Genomic DNA, 6,000 nt, shown 5'->3' on the forward strand with positions numbered 1-6,000 from the left:
CTTGAAATGCAAATGCTTATTTTTAGTAAAGAATAAGAATATATGAATTTATTAGCATTCAACATTTTAAGCAGATTCAACACATTTAATTTGAAGTGTTTATTAAAAATAATAGGGAGATGAGGGCTGGATGCTTGTTTTTAAGAGTGTTCCAAGGCAAGTGTTTGCACAACGTCGAATTGCAAAGTTTTCTTACCAACTTTAGCACTTATATAAATGCCACATGCACACGCACGCACACTTACACACAGCTTACACAGATATGCATGCAGGCAGAGGGAATTAATACACACTATCGTGCACTCACTCTGAATCGCACACAGGCACACCCACAGCCATGTCTGGGGGCCATTGGCATATAAGTAGAAGCCGTTCGTGTCCATATGCGTGTCTGGCGGCCTCTTATAGTCTACATCGCAGTTATTGGCATCGTTTAACGAGCATTAAACGGTTGGCAAATATTTACGACTGTTACAATGCAAAGCTCTTTGAAGAGTCGGCGACCGCAGGAGCGGACGCTGTCGGTGGTAAGCGAAAGGGTAGCAGCTCCGTGCTAGAGTGCATATCTTCTGGTTATTTGAGCAAATAATGTAAAGTGCTGGTTTCCATTTTAATTGCACCATTTACACAGTCACACACACACAAATACATATACGTCCTAGGTGAAAGTTGAAAGTGCATTAAGTATTTGCTATAAAGGAGAGTGAATACTGAACTAGAATCCAATAAGCTGCTGTGCCATAAGCTGAGCTTAAGTCGCGGCTACGGTTTCAGCAAGTTACAGTTGTGGATTGAAAGGGGGAGCCTTTTCAGAGGCTCCCAAGTCTCCTTTGTGGGCGTATAAGTTACCTAATTGAATTCACGCGCGATAGATGCTGCATCACAATGGGAGAACACTCAGGGCGTTGGCGGCAGTAAAGTGCAAAATTCAATTTAACTGCATTTCACTTTGCGTACCTCGTATCTCACGGGCCGTACGTCCAAGTGATGAATGCACGGCATTAATCTGGCAGATACGGAATGACTTCTAGCTGTCAGACGTGCCTGCAGGAGCAAGGCGGGCGGGTGAGGGACAACAGTGTCAGTCACAGCGACAAAATGAATAGCGACATGTGCCTCAGTTGGCTTCATAACGCACAAAAACGCATATTCAATTTTAGCCGAAGTTATGCCAAGGCCGGACATTAAATAGGTGAATCCTTCTCTGACTGACTCCCAGCGACTTGTTATGTTAATCCCACGCATATCTGTTGCATTTGAAAGGGATATTAAATCAGGCTTAAATATTCTGGCTGTGCTTTTGGTTGATTTGCGCTGTTTTTTTTTTCTTTTTTCTTTTCCTTATATTTTTCTCTTGGCTGGCCGCCCTCAATATGCTGTAGGGGCGGGGCTATGTCAATGGCACCATCAACTTCTAATGCAAATCCCAATTGCCAGCTAGGGCAGTCAAGCGATTGGTGTCAGCTCCGTCCTGTCTACGCTTCGCCTTCTGTGTAAACAAAAACAAACCGCAAAGATTCGCATACAAATAGATTTGGCTGGCCGTTTTTTCTTTGGCTGTTTGCCGAATTGAGGGCCCTGTGTGGTAGGCGTTGGAACAATAACAGGCGCTAGTGTATAATTAGATCGACTTTGTAATGGCGGCCAACATGGCGCTAAAAATGTCTGCCACAGCACTTTATCGCATCAGCCTGCCTTCCTCTGCAACCGCCCAGCCCCCGTCCCCTCCCGCAGGATACAAGACGCCCTCATTTAACTTACTTGTTTGTTGTTCTTGTTGCCATCGTTTGGAGCGCTTTCGGTACTCGTGCGAATATAAATGCCAAAAGCAAGCTCAAGAAATTAATGTGCGCTCCGGCACGTTGTTGTTTTTGCTTGAGCTGCGTACTGAAGCCGAACCGAAAAATCGACCCGAGGAGAACCATCGCCTTAAAGCAACCCATGTGATTGCGGCTGCTTCGCTTGCCCCGAGCCAGATGCTGATGTATGGTGCACAGACAGCCGGCAGCAGGCTTCAGGCAGCCGGCAGAAGGCGGCAGGCAGTTTGTTTAATCAAAGCACAGCAGCAACAACTTGATCAAATTTTCACATTTAAATGCGCACATTTTAATGCATTTAGCGATGGGAATGGCACGCAGGCACGCTGAATCCGGCGGCACCAGCACCTTCGCCATCGCCATCGCAAACACCAATCCCAACACCATTGTCGGAACTGCATGCAGCTCATTTCCCGAGCGCACACGCTGTGCAAATATTGTGCCATCTGTTGTACTGCTTCACTCCTTCCATCGTTGCGTCACTGTGGCAGCACCCAGCAGCGAGCACCCTGGCCACGCTGGCGATTGGCGTGCATTAGGAGAGAGAGAGAAAGAGAGAAAGAGAGAGAGAGAGAGAGAGAGAGAGAAAGAGAAAGAATGTGCGGAAACGGATGCGAGTCCCACTCACGATAAGTGCCTATTGTACATAAGTGCAGCCCACTGCAGCCCGTAGCTATGGAGTCGCTGACGGAGCCAGAGGAATGAGAGACTGCACGGGCATCAGGAGTCAAATGTGAAATTAATTTCCAGCAATTGTTCGACACAGCGAACAGAAATCACAAAGAGCTGGGCAGGCTCTGCAGGAGCTGGGGCAGAATGGAAACATTTGGCGGCCCAGCATGGCAAACAGCTTGCTGTGCAAAATTGTTCCTAGTAATTTGTCTCCGCCATCGTTGGCGCTACTGTACTGCGGGAGATGTGGGCGAAGGGGCGGTGGGGCGTCTTCTGGAATGAAGTTTATTTCTACAGAAATAATGAACTGAAGGCTAAATAATTTATGAAGGCAATTGCCAAATGAAATTCGGTTCGATTCTTGTAGATTTAAGCCCTGAACTTGCGAGCGTCGAACTTTTTTTGCCTATATTTGTCCCTATTCACCAGAATTGTCCATAAATTTTTAAATTAGATGCTCGTTTTATTTTAATGTGTCCTTGCAAGTTTGGGTGCTTGTTTTGTAAGTACAACATGAAAAGCAACAGAATGTAAAGTTCCCCTTGGATGCGATTCACACCGCTACGTTATCATGCAAGGACAAAGGATTCAACGATGTCGCACAGTCACTGCGACATGCCACACAGTTGCATAGCATTTAAGGAGTCTGCAAAAAGCGGCCACCACTGAAGTGAAGTGAATTGCCACTTTTTGCTGCACTGGCCCGGACGGCGGTGGTAATGCCACCCAATCCGTAAGCACCAGTCCGGCTACGAGGACTACAAACGACTGCAAATGAGGAGTAGGTGGCGCGATAATACGCCGCAGTTGCGTAACAGTTGCCGGGAGCATTCACAGAACTGTAGCTGGATAAGAATGAGTCGTGGCGAAGTGAACGGAGGGCATAGGAAGGCTTTGTATCTGGTTTTTGTTGCCGTGCTGCATGTGCGGTTCGTGACTGTTGCATTTCTCACGCTGAGCCCTCGTATATCTGTGTGGGGTTTTTATGCCCATTAACGCTTCGCAAAGACAGCTGAAAAGGAAGCGCTAAAAGAGTTTTATGTGTTTAAGGAAATGCAGCGCCACATGCTTGGCGATGACAACTACGCGACAAGGACGACGACGGCCCACGCCCTCAGCCCTGGCATCAGTGGAGCGGTAATCAGACGACTGGCGAACTTGGCCAAGTGTGGCGACAACTGCGACCGTCTGTTTTGTGCTTTTTATGACGCCCTCTAACGCCACACCCCGCAGCCATACAGACTGACAAGCTGCACTGAATGCACATTTTGCGCCTTGAATGCCTTCAAGAAATATGGTAGCCCGCATTGTGAATGCGTCTCCTTCGCCGCAACAATTTGTGCCGACTTTGAATACTGCATGCGCCTCATACCCCCCCTGCACCAAAGCTGCAAACACTTGACATCATGACAAGAACTTCAAGCTTGTCACACCCACCCTCCGATCCCTCGATTTTTAATATTATTGTGTTCAGTCTGAGACTCGGAAATGTAGCTGTCGTTACATGTCTATATGTAACCATGCCAAAAGCTAACAGCTTGCTCCAGGTTGATATGATACTTATGCATAAATATTTTCTTCAGAATAAAAATGACAAACATTTTTTAAAATATTAAAATAAAAGTGTTTAAATTATTTCTCAGTAGAGATCGGTACGGATCTAGTGCACATAAAAATATTAATTATAATAAAAGTTCTATTGAAATATTAAATTTGTTTGTTTCATTCAGTAGATCCACCAGTAGTTGCACAGATAACAAGAAATTGGTGATGTATCATTAATTATCTATGGTCTCTGGGTATCGATGCACTTTAATATAGCTGGCAGCAGCAATGTTTCACCAGCACATTGCGTGATTGACAGCTGCAACGTCAAAGACAACACTCTGCATTTCAAAAACATTGTTTACAATCTTACATCTTGTGGTTGCGCCTTTATGAAACCACCACGGTGGCAACTGCAGCAAATGGGCTGCGGCGCAACCAGACCACAGCGGAGTGTTGGAACGGAGCGGAAGTCGCAACACTGGCAGCAATCATGCCAGACACTTGGCACGATGGCATCAACCATCATCATTTGCAGAGCATCTGCTGCCTTTTTGATGAGCTCCAGCTGCAGCTTCCATTATCGAAGTGGCAGTGCTGGGCCACAGGATTCTTTGAATTCATCATAGTGGAGCTCACATTCGTATTCAGACTTGTAATATTGTGAAACTCAATTTCAGTATAGCTAGAAAGTACCTGTAAAGAAGCCAATGCTACTTTCCGAATGCATCTATTGGCTTTTAAAGAACGCTTTAAGAGCCCAGGCATGCGTTCACTTAATTGTGACAGTGTCATCTGGGCTCTTCCAGTGCGCACGCTGCTAATTTCCGACTCTCTGATATGCACCGAGTGTCAGCCGTCAGCCTCAGCGGAACTCAGCCATGTGAGCGCAGCCCCTAACCTTCAGATGTCAGCGCTGACACCTCGCTTGGGTCGCTTAGTCGGAACAGGTATTTTAGAAACGTTTTCTGCATATGCGAGCAAATATTTTTAGCTGTTTTAAGCGGTTGCAACGGTGCGAATTTGGCCCCTTCACTCCTTTCCATTCCATGTTTGTGTTTTGTGCTCATCGGTGTGAAAACTTCAGTATGTAAATTACTATTTTCTCTCAGGCGAGTGGGTTGCCCAAATGGGTGGACCTAAATGCACTGAAAGCGAAAAAGGAACCACGCATTCCTCAACACCATGAAATGCAAATTTTTTAAAAAACATTTTTTAATTTTTATTAGACTTAAGGCGACCAGCTGACTTGGCTGCACATTTATATGCTGAAGAGGTGGGTCGCCTTTTAGCTCGAAATGCTTGATAAGGAACCTTTAATGGAAAGCAATGGACGAGCGAAGGGCTAGCACATGAAACCCAAGTGATAATTTCATCAAAAAGGTGTTTTTAGAGCAACTCAACTAGCGTCCACTTGGATAATTTTTTGTCTGCCACCAATGTGCAAAGTATCCGAAAATGTATATACAATAAGAGCTATTCGAATATTAATAAAAATAAAATGAATAAAAAAAATCCACATTTCCAAAAACTATATATTCGAATTTATGTTGTTCAAAATCGATTTCTGTTACACTTTTAGAGCTGCATTTAAATTATATTTAAATACTTTACGACTGTACAGAGGTAAAGGCACGACCAAACCAAAATTAATTATGTTCCAACTCTAATTGAATTATTGCGTATACGACAGGTTGGTTTTAATGCCGAGCCACGCGCACCATAAAAGCCATCGTGAAGTGCTTGGACATGACGGCAAGGACTCGGAGGAATGGTTATTGATTTGATTTGTTGCTGCCTCCCGGAGAGGCACGCACACCTTGATGAAATTTTTGTGAAACGTCTCCTCATACTTTTTTTATGACAATTTTATATTCCCTTTTATTGGCATTGACATATTTCTTATCGTAAAGCAAGTAAAACCAAAAACGATTTCCGTCGCAACATTTTTTATGCTCCAACGAAA

This window comes from Drosophila virilis, chromosome 2 (genome assembly GCF_030788295.1).
Source record: "Drosophila virilis strain 15010-1051.87 chromosome 2, Dvir_AGI_RSII-ME, whole genome shotgun sequence".
Taxonomy (NCBI): Eukaryota; Metazoa; Arthropoda; class Insecta; order Diptera; family Drosophilidae; genus Drosophila; species Drosophila virilis.